Source organism: Ammospiza nelsoni, chromosome Z (assembly GCF_027579445.1).
Source record: "Ammospiza nelsoni isolate bAmmNel1 chromosome Z, bAmmNel1.pri, whole genome shotgun sequence".
NCBI lineage: Eukaryota > Metazoa > Chordata > Aves > Passeriformes > Passerellidae > Ammospiza > Ammospiza nelsoni.
The window spans coordinates 21,121,297-21,139,021 of NC_080669.1; positions in this window are offsets into that span (position 1 = coordinate 21,121,297).

Sequence of the window (17,725 nt, forward strand, 5' to 3'; positions counted from 1 at the left end):
GATGTGTAAGAAAAAGGCTTCACCATATGATCTCTGCTACCTTTGAAAAATAAATGAAAATTAATGGCTGTTCTTTGCATAAACTTTCAAGCTGTGAAATCTCAAGGTCTTTTAATCTATCAAAATACCATGGCACACACAAATATTTTATCATTAGCATATGTCATCTAAAATGAAAGATGCCACTAAAATAGTTTCCTAATGTCTTGTGACATATATAAACCTAGGACAAGCATAGAAACCTGTTTTAAAAACACTTCTTCTGTCACACTCTCAATTCTTAAAACAAATTTTATGATACATTAATATGTCAGGATGACTATATTGGATTGAAGTGTAACCTGAAATTATGCTTTTCATGGTTAGGCAGATCTGCAAACGTGGATTACAGGTGACAATTCAGTTTGTATGGTTGTGATTTACCAGATGTTCTTGTGCCTCAAATACTGATATTATACAAACATATCAACATGTAGGTCAAAATATAAAGGATGTGTGCATCTAGTTATTTTGAAAACAAGGCAGCATACCAACTTTGAAGATTGCCATGTTTTGGGTTTTGTGAACACAAAGCTGTTGCAGAGTACAAGAAGAGATTTTCTCTGCTATCACCTAGAGCCATTTAGGAGAATTAAAAACCATGTGAAATATCGGTTGTGAAACAGCAAAGAAACAAAAATAACTAAATAAAAATTTCTTTCAGGGAGTGGCAATGGTATTACTACTACTACTACTACTACTCTTACTGCTACTATTGCTACTATTACTACTACTTCTACCATTATCATTATCATTACTATTATTATTATTATTATTATTATTATTATAGCAGACAATAGGATGTGTTTGTAAACCTTTTTTCCTGTTTTTTTTAATATCCGTGAGTCTTTATTAGGCTCACTCCAAAGTTTTCCCTGAAGCTCTGCCTTTCCACAGTAGAGTTATTTTTTCTTGACACAGGCATCACAGCAGAAAAAATTCTGCGCAGGTGATCTGTGGGGCAGGAAAGGGTGAATAAACAGGAAAAGGTAAGAAACTACTCAAACAAAACAGGAAAAAAAAATAATTAATTCCCATTTTCCCAACTCTTTTGCTTCCCAGAAAGCATAGTATAGCTATGTAGTACTGGAGGGCTTGCGGTAAGGACATTACGTGAATGTTATTGTCACTGGGACAGCTCCAGTCTTGCCTTGCCTCCCACATGGCTTTGGAGGGAGGCATAAATTCTGGAGCACAAATTTTTCAAACATGGAGCTGCCAGCTGCAGCTTTTCAGTTTCAACTAAAATCCTTTAACTGTGAACCTGAATCCAGCCTTTACTACTGTAAATTCCAGTAATAAGCGGCAGGATGCTATGATGAAAGAAGAAAGTAAGACATGAAGAGAGTGGATGAAAGGAGATGGTAAACTACATTGTTTGAAACAGCTAGGTTCAAGCAGAAAGCTGAAACAGTAGTAGAGAGCGGTAAACAAAGCATTAAACCATGAGACTGAAGGAAACATTGTGAATATCAATGGACTTTGAATCTGGATCTTTACCTGTTCTTGGGAAAAAGAACTTTAGGTAGAATTCTCCAACTCTTACTCTTCCAGTTTAATCTTCTTGGAGGAGAGGCACAGGCTGAAGTGCTTGGCTGAGCAGGAGTCAAAATGGTGTCATACTTTCCATCTTGGGAAAGTTGAAAAGTTAGACACCTGCACACCCCAAGGTCAAAGATGGCTGCAGAATTCTTATTAATCTCACAGCCAAGTTTTAAGAAGTCAAAATAGATTTCATTGATATGAAGTGAGCATATTCTTACTGTGGCTTGTGTGTTCACCTTTTTGTCACCATCATAGTAAGTTTGTTTTGTTCCTTTATCCTTTATAACCCATCAAATATGCTGTTTTGAATGGCACTGAACAATTGATTTCATAATTATTGAATTTCCTTTCTAAATCTATCTAGTAATAAGGACGATAGTCTTTAATGGGGAAAAATTGGTACATGAGTTCTGTTTTCCTTGTTAATAAATAACAGAAACATTAAAACACTGAGATGTAATATAGGAAGCAAAATACCTTCCATTTTGGGTTCTGAGTCAATTACTTGGTCTACTTGAAAGAGGTTCATTTTCAGTTTCTATAGCATGCACCTGTATGAGCAAAATGCATAAGCATGTGCAGTAATAATTTGTTCCTACTCACACTTTAATTTTGTGTAAACTGAATCAACAAGCTACACCTGGCTTGCTTTCAGGATTTCACTTTAGTGCTTTCAGTATGCCCTACATTCCTAGAATGAATAAATTCACAGATGAGGACTGCTGCACATTTACTGATGATTACATATTTTCTAGTATAGATAGATTAAAAATAGCTGGCAAACCTTCCTAGCTGTGTGTTGATTTTTCTGTCTTCAACTACCTTCATCCTCAATTAAACTGTTGTGCTGTGACTATAGATTGATTTTAATCACCCTAATCAAACCCTATCATACACTAATTGTTCATTATGATTGCACCATATATTTACAACATGAGATTTTTCAACTTATATAATTTCGAACTCTGTCTTAACTGTTCATGTTAATTTAATTAATTGTGGATTAAGTTCCTTAGTTTAATTGACGACATACAGAATCACTATTTTTCAAATAAGAAAGTCATTATCATTCGTAACATAAGCTCATGATTGCTTTGTGATGCAACGTTGATAGATGAGGCTGTACCACAGGTTGTCAGAGAGTAAACAAAATAAAGCATTTAGTGGATACCTAACTATATTAAGGCATAGTACATCATCAGAACACATTCTTTTCATATTCTTTTCTAGATTTGAACAACTATGAGATAGTACCATGGTGATATTTCTTTAATTCCCCTTCATTTTCATATCATTTGAGATCTGATTGTCCATATTAAATATTGATCTTACTGTTACATTTGAGAAGTTAGTGGTGCTATTTATTAAGGGAGTAGATCTACCCACCTGAGAGCTTTACTCTTTCTTTTTACCCTTAAGGGAACATTATTATTATTTACTGCAATATACAGCTTTGGTGAATTTAGAAATTGTCTGTTTCATCATAACGGAATGAACTCCTTGGTGTTGATATAACACTGAATACAAACTCTGCTATCTAGAATCTGAGCAATAACACTGAAATGGCCTTCCCATTACCCTGCTGGCTACTGTGGATGAAATGCCAGAACAGATCAAGAATAATGTTCAAATCAGAAATGACTGGAACTAATGCAGTTAGGTGACATCTTGTCATGCATGAGCTATGGCACAGTTTGGTTTCAACTGAAGGCGAATGTAGAGAGAGGTTAAAATTGGATTGGTCAAAATTGGATTGGTCCTACAGAAAGGTGAGATCAATGATTCTTCCACACAGAGCAATGAGGAATTGAGCTCTGTGAAGAAATACAGTTGGGGTGGGGAGGTGATTGGACTCAGAGATGCTGTGAGGTTATGTAGTGACTGCCCTTTCAAGGGGGCCCAGTCATTTTACTTCTGTTTAAATTAGACTGAGGTGTCCCCATAGAACCAGCATTTTCTGGCTTTCAGTGTTTTAAATAAACACTAAAATTACTACTCAGGTGTAGCAAATTGGCTGTTCTGAGACATTAAAGATGCATAATGCTGTCTTTGCAACAGAATAGGACATTCTACCGAATTTAGACAAAAATGCATGAGTGGATTTTAGATGATATAAAGCTGCTGTTTAAGTGTGCCCGGGCACGAAACTTTGAACAATACTTCCATTTGTAAATCTGATGAGGGGAAATCTATATTTAATCCTGAAGATGTTATTCATTATTTGGACTCACTTGAACTTTGAGGGAATAAAAAAAAGGTATGAGACTCTTTACAACTGAGACTGGTGCCAGTAAAAATTTGGTGGGTGTTTTCAGCTTCCACAACTTTAGGAACCAAGGCTTCAGAAATTATTCTGTTTTGATTTGCCTACTGCTCTAAACAATGAACCTGATAGTTGTTGAGTATCTACCTTTAATTTTTGTTGTCAGGGTGAAAAAAATTAATTTGGCTTCCAAGTTAAAAATGAACAGCATGCTGACAGACAGGTGCATATCCAAATTTCAGGGTGTGTATGTCAGAATGTTGGTAGAGGTCTCTGCTCATCTGTGTAAAGCTCAGTATGGTTTAATGTACCTTTCATCTTTTGAGGATCTGTGCTTTGATATTTGAGGTTACTTATATTTTTAGCCACTTTGTGGTTTTCCTTAGTAAACACTTCTACAAATCATCCCCTGGAGCAGAACAAACTACATGTGATGTATGCTGCAATGCCCAGTTTTAATCATTTGTCAAGGATCCCATAGAAGCCCTGTGGCAGAACTGCCACCAAAAATTGCTCAGCTGCTTCAGTTGAAACATCATTCTTTCTTCTTGTTCCCCCCATCAGACTGAAGCAATATTTGGCACATTCATTCATAAACTCTGGGTTATTCAACTAGTTGACCTGAAGCATATAGGCCATATGCTCCTGGATTCAGCAATTCTGATATATTTTTATGCCAAGGCAGTCTGGACACACTAAAGGGGCCCATTCATTGCTGGACTATGTGTTTAAAGACTGCATGGTAATCTGCACAAGCAAGATATATGATACTGCTTTTCAGCTTCCAAGTTCTTCATTTTCAGAATTCTGAATGCTTTGATTTGTAACCTTAATTATTAAGTCTGAACATAATAATTGAGCTTATGAAGAAACGAACCAGGAGTATCTTATGTTGCTGTTTTGATAAAGATGTGCCTGAAATCTAAAATTTCTCATGTCTTGCAAGGGACCATCATCACAAATCCATCAAATGACTGGGAAAATAATAAGTATAAAAATTTTGCTGTCATTGAAAGTGCTGCTATAAACATTTGTTGTTTATAGATATTAGAATTAATTTTTCCAAAAGCAGTGAAACTGTTCCATAATCTTTCTTTCTTTAAATATTTATAAGGGTGAATATGCATAATTTCCAATTAACTTCCCTGGGTTACAGCTTTTACAGGAAAATGCTAATTGCAGCAATATCCACAGCAGATTCATGTGCATATAACTTTTTATTTTCCAAGTGAAATTTTTTAGTACTATGTATTAGTCATATATATATGTTTTATCAATGATGTTGTAAATGTTCCAGTGTATTAGGAATTGTTATATTGATATATATTCAGAAATGTACAGTGCATATTGAGCAAGAATATTTTGAATAGAAGAAAAAAATATTAGAATCATTAGCAGATAGTTAGGAATGTATGCCTAAAAGACATTTGTATGGCTTCCTAGACAGGAATAGGTGTATTTATATTGGTGAGCTGTAGATGCAAAATGTAAGTATAGATGACTTCATTTTCCAATGAGCAAGAATTTTTTTCTCTGTAAGATGGAGGAAACATTATTGGATATGCTGGGATAAGTCTGATTCCTCCTGTTCATTACTATATCAGCTAATGAAAGGACACATATAAAAGTAAATGTTAAATTCTGTTTAATCAAAGTCTTCAGAAGTTAAATTGAGACAAACACAGATATTTCTACCTTCTAAAAAACTCACTAAGCCAATGAGGAGGGGCTCCATTAATATGGATTCTTGTATTGATTCCTCCATATTCATTCTATTAAACATCTATTTAACTGACTTTGAGATGTAGGAAACCCTATTAGAGGACTAAATAAACAAATTACATTTGTTTACAGTGATTGCTTTCACTTTCTCACATGCTCAGGTTTCAAGTATCCAAATCAGACTAAAATTTAATACAAAAGTTGATTTAATCTGGCAAACTGATATGTTATTTGAAGATATAAAAAATAGAGATCCCTATGTTGGAATAACGAGTTTTATATATTTTTGAACATAACATATCTTAAAAAACAGCAGATGTTCAGTATCACATTTCTCTCTCTTGAAAATAAAGGAATGAGAAATATATAACTCACTTGGCTGGAAATGACCTCAATAATCATCTAGTCCAATCTTTCATGGGAAATGGAGCTTGGATCACATTATCTATCTATCTATCTATCTATCTATCTATCTATCTATCTATCTATCTATCCATCCATCCATCCATCCATCATCTTTGTATCATCACATCCTTAAAATATCCAGCAATGAAGATTTTATTGTGTCCCTTGGGGAGGATATTCCCCTGAAAGACTGATCTTACTGCAAAAAATTTCTTTTTTATTTTGAGATGAAACCTCTTCCAGTGCAACTTATACCAATTCCCCTGGTCTTCTCCATCTGATTCCTTGTGAAGAGAGAACCTTCGACCTCCTTGCAGCTTCCCTTTGTGCTTTCAGGAAGCTGCTCTTGAATAACTCACAGCATGCACAAGCTACTTTGCCCTCCATGGTTGCTTCCTGTGGACTCTTTCACAGCCAGTGTCTTATGATACTGAAACTCTCACTTCTAAAACCCATAGCGTTTGCTCTACTACTGATTTTCAGTGTGCTCAGTCAGATTTGAAATCCACAATATTGTGGTTGCTGTACGCAGGGTTACTGTTTGAAGTTATGTTGTCAAGTTAAATTTGCTCAATTTATGAGCAGTAAATCCAGCAATAGCTTGTCCCTAATCTACATTTCCAGTATCTGCATCAGAAAGCAGTTCAATGAATTCCACTAATCTGGTGAACATGTTGTGATTGGCAGAGCTATGTGCTTTTAGCAAACAATGTCAAGGTACTTGAAATGGGTCACGAGGACAGCGTTCTCTTGACCCAGGAATTTTTTGAGCAATTGAAGAAATATTTCATAGGTCTTGTCATTTAGACTGGGAGGTCAGTAACAGAAATCAAACAAAAGTTTCCCCCATGGTGATAATCATTTCAGTTTTGATCCCAAGAACTTTCATGATCTCTGTACCTCCATATCTCTAGACTATCTCTTTTACATTAAGCACAATTCCAAATTCTCTTCATTTTATTTATAGCCATCCATCATAGACATCTAATCATGTACCTTTTCCTGTCATGTTTCTGTGATTCATATGATGCCCGAAAGTGGGCATCAGAGTGGGCACAGGGATCCAGTTCCTGCTCTCTGTTTCCCAGATTATGTGTTGGTATACCTGTCCTTAAACTGGCTTCATGGAATATTCTTGCCTTTGGAAAGAGCTGGTGATCATTCTTCAATAGTCTGGTAGTGAAGAATGCACTGGTAGGTGCGTTCAACTGCCTCATGGTTTGTGGATATACAGGTGTCACAGCTGTGGATCATAACCCCAAGTTTCCAAGTTTAGATACAATTCACTCAGCCAATCTGCTAGTGAAGATTATCATGCCTCTTCTAAATATGATCTCATCTGCATCCAATAGGCTTTATTCTTCAAAGAACCAAAAATCTGACAACAACATCAGCCACAAAGTCAGGTATTGATATGCATAATTTATCAACTGTACCCTGGCTCTTGACTGGCAAGATCAGGTGAAAGATCACTTGAACATCTGTCCTTCTACTTGGGCTTTGAGGGCTCTGATGTCCTGGTGATTCTTCCACAAATTTTTCTTGCATTTGTGCCCACATGGAAAAGATGTAGAAGAGAGGCTTTTAACCAGCTGTGGCAGTTTCTGTACAGCAAATTAGATCCTGTCTCCTCGCAAGTTGCAGATTTCCCTTAAATGTATATCAGGTCTACAGATGAGTGTCTGTGTGCCTGTCAAAAGTCACCCAGCGCCAGCGCTCACCACCTTCTTTTTGCAGTTTTATTTATGAGCTGAAGGTACAGTTTCTGTGTGTGAATCTTGCCCATTGATCTTGGTCCTCCTTCCTTTGTACAGTGTAACCCGATTACTTCCTTCTGCAGCTCCTCCTTCACCATATGACACTTTGTGCAGGTGGATCTTCCACCTTCTTCTACCAAGTGGGCACCCATACATTTTTTATGGCCCTGCACCTAGACAGCAGCTTCCCAAGTAAGTCTGTCCAGGTACACCTCCATCCATCTCAGGCTAACCTGGCTAGGGAGTTCATTCCTGTCAGCTGCAGACACCAACAGGTCATCTCCACCACCACACTTTTAACATAGCAACACAGATTAAGAAGCCCTTTATTCTCTGAAGACCTCAGGCTGCTGGATAGATTTGCACAATCACAGTTTGCTGAGTTGGCTGCTGGGTTTGCAGCTTAAACCAGTGGGTGAGCAGAGCACACGGCAACCCAATAACTCTCAGAGCTCACAGCCCTTTCTGCACATCTTTCCATGAGAACTGCCATGAACAGTGCCATACCCCTTCCATTTTCTGTGCCTGCCCTGTTTGCTGGTAATCCCTCTGGGCAGTTTATATGCAGCTTCCCATCATTTAAACTGGCATTGGGGACACTGCCCATCTGTCACCCACCTCTCTTGTGAGACCTTTCAGATACCAATTTGTCTCTTCACACACACAAATTAAAGGAGATAGGAGCTCAGAAATCCCCCCAGATACTCCCTGTGGACCTCACAAGCCTCCCAAACTTCCCAGCACACAGCATCTGCTGCTGCTGCCATTGCTGCTAACATATGCATCAGTTATGTTTCAGTAATGGAATGATGCAAGTGCTCACAAAAATTCTGCAATTTCATTTTTTGGAAAGGATTATGTACCATATTATATGTACAATATAATCGAGACCTTCAGTAGTTTATGAAGAGCCAGGTTGCAGAAAGCTATTTAAGGTTCATATTAACAGAATCACTGCACACACCTGAGTAATGTAAAATCCCAGGGTAATTCTGAGTCTCTGGTTAATGGGGACAGCACAGGCTCTCATGGGAGATTTTCAAGACTAATTTAGAGAACTACTACTCAAATGCAGCATTTCTTACCTATGACTTTCCAGCTCATACACAAGTTTTGTGCACAGACACACTACCTTGCTGATCAGTTACCTACTCCAGAAAAAATAAAAATCATGGAATGTATTTATAAAACTAGACTTTATTAGACTTATTATGCCACTGTAAGTCTATATGATTGTATGAAAAAAACCCAGAATAATCCATAATTTTATTTACAATTTAATTACAAAAGCCAAAACCATATCTTCTGATTAAATTTTCTTATTTTATTTTTGGAAATGTTTCAGAATTTAAATTACTAATATGATAAACCTCAAAAAATCTCTTATCCAGAGGAAAACATCAAAACAAAATAAAAGAAATAAAGAAAACCCCAAAAAATACTTTAATTTTTTAAAGCCAATAATATGGTAAAATTAACAGAAGAAACTTTTTTTCTTCTTTTTAGCTTGGATTTAGCTCTCTTTCAGACATCTTGGGTTTCTCCTAAACTATCTGTAGAGTGATCTTGTGCTACTCAAACCTGCAGGGCTCTGAGTTGCCTACTTCATCCCAAGGGATCATTTAATTCCTATCCTCACACAGGAAAACCTCAAACATGTCTTAACCACAGCAACAATAGCTCTTCTTGATTTATTTCCAAAGTACTAGGAGGGGCTGTCACCGCTGGTGTCTCTATCTGTGTTTTCAGCCTTTTTTCCTCCTCCCAATTTTTTTTTTTTTTGTTCCTTAAGGGTATCAGTCAAGACTTTAATTGACACAGATTTTCATGCAGAAAGGAAAAATATTTCTCATTTATAATATTTCTAATTTATGCGCTATCATCCTTCCCCTGGTAGCAACTTACTATTGCTCTGAACACAGTGACAGGTAAGCGGCCCTTCCTCACCCCTATCACATATTCAAGTTTCTTCAAGCTGCCCAAATAAGTGCACAGGAGAATAAACCAGCACAGGGAGTAGCAGATGGACAGGTAACCAGAGTATGACCACGGAGAGCAGACCTGTGACAGGCACAATCACTCACACACCTGTGCAAAGGGAAACCCTCATGACACCAGGGTGTAAGCATTTCCCCAAAGGTCAACAAACTCATCTATTTCACCTGCTAAAAACTCTACTACTTTTATTGGCAAGTGGAACAGTCCTACATTACTTTAAAGAAGATAAAGTTAAAATTGGTCATCTGGAAGGAAAGAAATATTCAGCTATCCTGAAGAAAGACATATTTAGAAGATGACATTGTCATCTTCTATCCTGAAGATGATAATTTCTATGCTGATCCAGTTTTTTCCATCCTGAGAAAGAACTGTACGTAGCAATATGTCTTCTCAAATGTGACTCTAGATTAATTAGAATAGTTTAACCTGATGACATTTTGTGATCCTATGATAACTGGCACCAATCAAAGTCAGAGAAATTTTTTATTATTTACTGTTCTCTGTTTTGTTGGAAACAAAAGTAATAGAGAGGTGAAATGAAAACAGTCTGCCTTATTTCCACAACATTTGTCCACTCACTCACATACAACTTTTAAGATGCCAATCAGTTTATGCAAAATTGCAATAAGGGATCAAAAGTTAGGAATCAAAACTGACAATCTTTTGTAGACTTGTTGATCAAGAGAAAAGAACAAACCTTGATAATTCTTTTGCACATAATTTCATTTGGGCTTATAATTCAAATTAAGATACTTCAGCAGCTTGTATGGGAATAGGTTTTGCTGTTGAAATGGTATAAATTTTTGCCCCCTCCTTTTCTCTTTTTTTTTTTTTTTTTTAAGCTGTAATTTACTTAATGTGTACTTGCCCTCTAGAACCTGTGTGCTCTTAACCATTTAAAAAATTCATTTTTTTCAAAGTACAGTATGCTCACAAAACTGCAGGTTTGTTGCTTTTAACCTCAGTTCAGAAAAGCATACTTTTCTGCATCAGCAATAAAGTCTCTCTACACAGATGATACAGTCGTTGAGATAAAACATAAGAACGCATAGGAGATGGTTAGAGGCAACAGCTCTTTCCCCCAGAGTGACAAGGATAGTACTGGTGAAATTGCACTGACAGCAGATTGCTTACTGTCATAAGGAAAAAAAAAAAAAGAAGAAGAAAAAATCCAAACATTTTCTTCACAAGCTGGATTTCTTTCTCTGAGGTGACAGATTGTTCATGAAGGTAAAAAGCTGTCATACCTAGAATAGGCTGTGGTAGCAGCATAAAGCACAGCAATGATTGCTGTGACTTCAGGTGCACGGCCCACGAGGCAGGGGTTTCTCATATGATATATGCTGCAAAAAGTGTAACAAGTTCTCCAAGGCTTGTGCATCTAGTGCTTGCAACACACAACATTTTATAGCTGAAATGCACTTCTCTCCACCCATAAAATCTCATCCACCTCCCTTATTTTTCTTCTTATTATAATAATAATCCACTACTTTTTTTCACCGTAAGGTTTAAGCAACAAATTTTCTTTCTAAAAGTGTTTTACCGCTTTCTTGAGATGTATGAAAAGTAATCTTTCCTTCTCTCTCTTCTACTCCCATACAAAGAAAAGAGAAAATAAGAAAATAAATACAGGATCTTTTATTCATGAATTAGAAACCTGTGTCTGTTAATGCATTTTCTGATAAATGCAGTAGCATTTATAATGATTCTTTCTGCTCATAAATCAGTGAGATTTTTAAAGTCCTGAATATGCAATGCGAAATACGGCAAACACCAGCAGCTTACTGATACTTCCTGTACCTAGAAATATTTAAAGAAGAAATTTGACACATTGCACACTGGCTTCAAATTACTGTATTCAGAAGAATGAGATTTTTAGTAATATTAATAACAGTGTTATTGAGGTTTGCTGTACATTATCATTTCATAGGTGAATTTTTTCAGAAAAATAAACATTTTGTTTGTACACGTAATGACTTATTATTGAGATTTTCCCTTTGCATTGATCTCCATCTTCAAAACAAAGAAAGATTTTGAAAGATTTTTATATCTAATTCATTTTACTTTTAAAAACCAACTACCAGTGAAGTGTTACTGAAAATCCTTTAGTTACTCTGTAACTTAACTGGGTGAAAAAAATGCAGGGTTTTGTGGACAGGGTTTTAAAATCCAAAAAGTTATTAAAATTTTACTTCAAACTCCTACTTAGTTTTACTGGTACTAGCATGTCAATATTACTATGCTAGCACACAGATAAGCCTGACATGGAAAGAAACTAAGTGAATAAAAATAATTGAAAGAACTCATGCAGTCCATTTACTGCCACAACATCTATAATTTATCGAATTTGTACAGAATAACAGAAAGAATAAATCCAGGCATTGTGGAGATCTGTGGGAGGTGTAATGGCATTCAGGACAACCACCCAGCCCACACTATCTACCTGCTTGTCAGAAGGGCAGGAGCAGGAGTGGTGTGCTTATTGACTCTGTGGACTTAGTGCAACTAGGAATCCAGGGCAGTTTTGCAGCAATTTGTTCTCTCTCCAGAGGCAAGTGGTCTCAGTGTAGTCTGCTATTATGTCAAACCCACAACACACTTTTAGGCTTCTGATCCACTCGTACATTTTGATTGACACATAAGCCAAAAGAAGCAGTTATCCAGGCAGAAAGAATTTGAAGAAAGCAGTTACACAGACACAAACTTATGTACAGATGATTGCTTCTTACTGGACAGCAAGAATGCCTCATGTCCTATTTACATTATTGAAGGTATGTAATTATTTTAATGATTGCAACAGCCTATAGATGTGCTCTATAAAATTTTGTTCCTGAGTATTTTCTTTTTGTTTTAGGTCTGATTTGTAGTTTATGGCAAACTTACATTGCCATAGGAAAACAGATTCTGAAGTAAATTTGTAATGTTACATGTCTCTATTATATCATACTTTTGAAACAGTATTAGTTTCTAAAATATGATTACTGCACTTTAGAAGATACTCTGTGGAACAGGTGATTTCAATATCTATCTTGTTTGATAAAGCATTTAGCTGGAAGAAATGAATGAATGTACAAATTTTAGCATAATTTTATTTTTTCTGGTATGAAAAAATGTGAGTGTACTGGTCTGAGTAGATGCCCAATATTCAGAAATAATTTTTTTTCATTGTTATGTACTAGTGACCTATAGGAACAGCCTGCTCTGAAAAGCCGCCATTACCTCCATTTCCTAGCTCTCAACCCCCATGCCTGCCCAGCCTGTGCAAACAATTTTGGTTTTACCCTTCATCATAACATCTTTTCTACATCCCATCAGGCTACAACTGAGTAGTTATGCTTTGCTATCCTTGCAAAAACGCTCCAATGGCACACAGCTTAAAAATAACTTTTCAAATATCCTTTTTAAACAGAGAGAGATTTTCTTAATTAAGGGAGTCTGATAGCTCTTTTTCTGCCTTCCAATGGATTCAGTGATTAGTATCTGTAAATTTTGGCTGGTTGTTTTTTCTTCTTGTTTGAACAGCCCAATCTGTTACTGAACTCATTTTGCTTTCTGTCTAAACCTTTGTTCTTTCTGCATATCTAATGAGGACTACTATTTTGAGCCAGGGTTAGTTTACACAATGGTGAACAATTGACATCCAAAATAATTTATTCTTCTTTCTCTAAATATTTTCAGAACAAAAAACCCAAAACATCCCACCCAAACAAAAAACTAAACAAGCAACCCACACAAAAATTAAAGTGTTGGTAAGAATATTTGAAAGACAGGTTACCGGGGGATTTTGATATAGAAGGTTATAGAGAAATTTTAGGCAAAGAAATATAGGAAGTTTTTTACACTTGCACTATTCATTCATACATTACTAAATTATGCATCATTTGAATGTTTTCAATGCAGGAAAAATACTTTAGGCAACAACAGACAACAGAGTCTGTTACAGCAGTCATTAGACTGTCAAAACCCCCTGCAAATATTTGAACAAGTTTTGAAAGATATAACTAGGGAAGTTATTAATGCTATTGTTAACTGGTCAGTGCAGTGAGCACATTAATAATTAATCATCTTCTATCTAGGCTAAGCAAAATTCTTCATTAATTTGTACTCAGAATGTAAGAAATAACAGAAATATTTAGACTTACAGTTAAACACGATAGTGCAGCTTGCTGGAGCAGGTCTTTACAAACCAATTTGAAAATACATTATATCCTCCTATAAAGTATATCATCAAGGCAAATGTGGATGGATGTTTGTCAACAGATATTGTTCCAGAGATTCTAATAAAATTATGCTTTCAAAGTGCATTATATTCTGCAATGAGAAAGATCTGTGAAACAGACAGAAAACGGAAATGCTTTTGAGTTTATTAGAGAGAGGTTCCTCAACCACAGGGCAGTAGAGAACAGGCTCCCCAGAGAAGTGGTCAAAAGCCTGAAAGAGTTCAAGAACTGTTTTGACAATACTCTCAGGCACATGGTGTGATTCTTGGGAATGTCTTGTGCAGGCCAAGGGGTTGAACTCAATGATCCTTAATGGTCCCTTCCAACTCAGAAGATTCTGTGATTCTGGGATACAGTGATTTAGTTGCTGTGGACTAAAAATATACAAGGTGGTTTATTGCTACTTTTCAAAAATTTGTAATGGAGTCTGCATGAATCCACCCTCAGTATATATATTAAAGATCATTAAAGATGTTGGGATGAGCTACCAAGAACCCACCCTGCTTGATCTCACATTGACTCAGCATCAAGAAAGATGAATTTTTCAATGTCTCCAAAGAAAACAAGCAGAATTTGAGGAAGTATTCTTCTTTTCAATGATTTCTTATTTACAGCAGAGATTATTTATCTGTGGATATGAGGATATTTACCTCATAACCTGTGCCACAGGATACTCAGAGAATATGTCTCAACTTTATTACACTTAAATTTGGAATAGCCCAGGCTGCTGAGGCACAGAAAAATATTCTCGTGCAGTGGTGAACCAAGCAAGGCCTTTCTTACACAGAACAAGCCCACAGAAGCACAAGGAAAATGCATTGAAATGCTCAGTGTTAGTAACTGTGCACAATTAGAGAGAGAGATAAAAATTAAAGCTACAGGTAAAACACATGAGAATACCTGTAAAATACTGCATGTCCAGCATTTGCTAATTTTTTTATGCAACCAACATAGGCTTAAATTGTTGAACATGGAAAAAAATTAAACTTCAGATAAGAACCTCTACAAGTACTCAAATAAAAGCGTCGTCAGAATATAGAAAAGACAAAGAAAGAAGTAGAAAGACAAAGAAAGTGGTTGCAAACAGCAACATTGTCCATTTTGTGTCTGAGATTCTATTTTGACTTTTGAAATGACACAAAACTGTTCTCAACTATTGTGAGGTACAACAATGTAATTTTATTTAGTGTACTTAATATTCTCTTAAGAAAATCAACAGAGTTCTGAGCCATCAAGAAATTTATTAATCATCCAGCATTTTGAAAGATTAATTTTTGCCAGAAAAACTGGGTTCTCAGTGACCAGCAATCTGTCCAGCTATCCAGGTACAAAAATACACGTATGTACTTAAAGACATGCATAATTTAAAAAGGTATTTGAAGTTAATGCAATGTTAAAAGTACTTGGCAAAAAGACAGTTTTTCAGCAGGATACTGTGCTCACAAACCTGAAATATTTATCAAAGACCTGTCTGGAAAGGAGGCAAAGCCAGGACTTGCCTTTTGTCTGCTTTGGCAGTATTTTTGATGAAATATCATTTTTATACAAAATGAAAAGAAATGTGAAGATGAGGTTATTCATGTGCTGTCTGGCAGCATAAGAATGACTTAAAAAATAACCTTTGTTCCCACATGAGATCAAAAAGTTCTTGACAGAACAAGGAAATATGCAATGGTCATTCTCAACACAGGCATGTGAATTTCTCATTCTGTACTGATAGGTTAATTGAATAATGTCTCAACTTCCCTTATCAGTGGTAATAAATGTTTGTTTACAGCTAATGACAAAGCAATATTTTCTGTTTAAATTATACATTTTAATTTCTTCTACTGTGCATACCCACTTCATTAACAGAAACATAACAATAACTTGGAAATTCAATCCTCACTTCAAAGGCTGTGCTTAAAAGGATGACTTAGTTTCTTCCTTTAAAGTTTTCTTTAAACATGGAATTACATTTGTAATATTTACAACATTTTCTTCTGTGTTTAGTCTGAGATGCTAACAGTCAAAGGTCTTCTTGGAGGGTGAAAATGATGGTTTGATTTGGAATGCTATTAGTAAAAATTACACAGATATCAGCATTTGAGTCACTTGTCAAGGAGATATCTATCTTTTGTGAAATGCAGCTCACTGTTTTTCACAATTTAAATGTTTTTTTCACAATTTGAAATGTTTCTTTCCAACATTTAAATTTTCCCCTCATAATAGGTTTTCATAAGAGACCCGGTATTCTGGGTTGGAAAAGTAAAGGAAGGGTCTGTATACTATAATACAAAATTATCAGAAACAACCTGATAGACTCACACTCATTACCACTGTATGATACTAATAGCTTCTTCACAGGAACAAGTTGGTTCATTTCATTACAATTAAGAAGTTCAGAAGTCAATTTCTCATTTTTCATTTTCTGCTTTTTGCATTTATGAGAAGGCAGAGAAACTACAGAATATGGAAAGAATATGAATGGAATCTACAGCATCTTTTTGAATCTTAGTATATAATTAATTCTTTCAACATGTACAAATTTTTTTATTTTGCAGGAAGTCTTCTTGAACAGGATTAAACTGTTTGAAGACTAGGAGACAGAATTACTGCTGCATTATTATTTACTCTAATGTGTTTTTACTTTGCAACTTGTTTGTAATTGTAATATACTATTTAATTATTTGATTGCTGAATAATGTAGATAAATGCAGACATCTCAGAATACATCACACCTTGGAACTGCAGGTTGCTTCTAAAGTATGGTCAAATTTCCAGAATGCTTTTTTCACTAGCAGGCTTTGATGAAGTACCATGAAACTGATTTCTCCTAATTTCAGCTGCAAAATAAAGAAAAAATTCTGGGAAACAAATGGTAACAGGATTCATTCTTGCTATGGGGAAGTAGCTTGTGTCAATAACAACAAGGAGAGACACCAATCTATTCTATAGACATCCATTAGAAGAGTCATGTTTTTGTTTAACGCAGCAGATTTCCTTCATTTTATCTTAAGCTTTCCATGGGATTTTTATATTTTGTTAAAAAAAATGCAACCTTCACAGCTACACAGTCCTAAAGGTCATGTAGTTGATACTGCAGATTCTGTGACAAAAGTACTCATTTGAAAATATGCATCACTGCAGCTTTGATTTTCCTATTATAGTCCCCTGATAGTGTATTCAACACTCTCATAATCCCTCCTAGATGCCCTCTAAGGTCAGATATAGGAGCAGAGCTGATCTGAGCAGTGCATTTCTCAAACTTGCTGTATATGCATGGAAAATGTTTAAAGTCAGATTATTAGAAATTTCAAAGAGTCATGGACTGCCATGGGGAGCCTGAGAAAAAAGTCACCTGAAAATTTAAACACGTACATGCTTGAAGGGCTATGCAATTAATAAAACAGGTATCATTCTTTAGAGTTTCTAAAATAGTTTAGGGGCCAATGTTGAGAAGGTAAGCCTGAAAACCTCTGCTATAAAGTTCAGAAGAACATTAAATTGTTTAGTACCTTATAGAAGCCAGAAAAATTAGTAAGAATATTTAGATACTTCTTATAAATATAAATTTAAAATAGCTGGATAGCTGCCTTTTCCCTGATGATTTGTATCAAAGACATTCCTTTGAGAATGTCCTTCAATATCCTGCTGTAAATTCAGATATTTCACCACAACGAATAGAAGTATTCTAAATCCATACCAATACTTTACCATGTGTCATTATTTCCTCCAAATTCATATTTCCATATATATTCATAGCCCTTTGTGTTCTATAAGGCAAGAGCCAGATA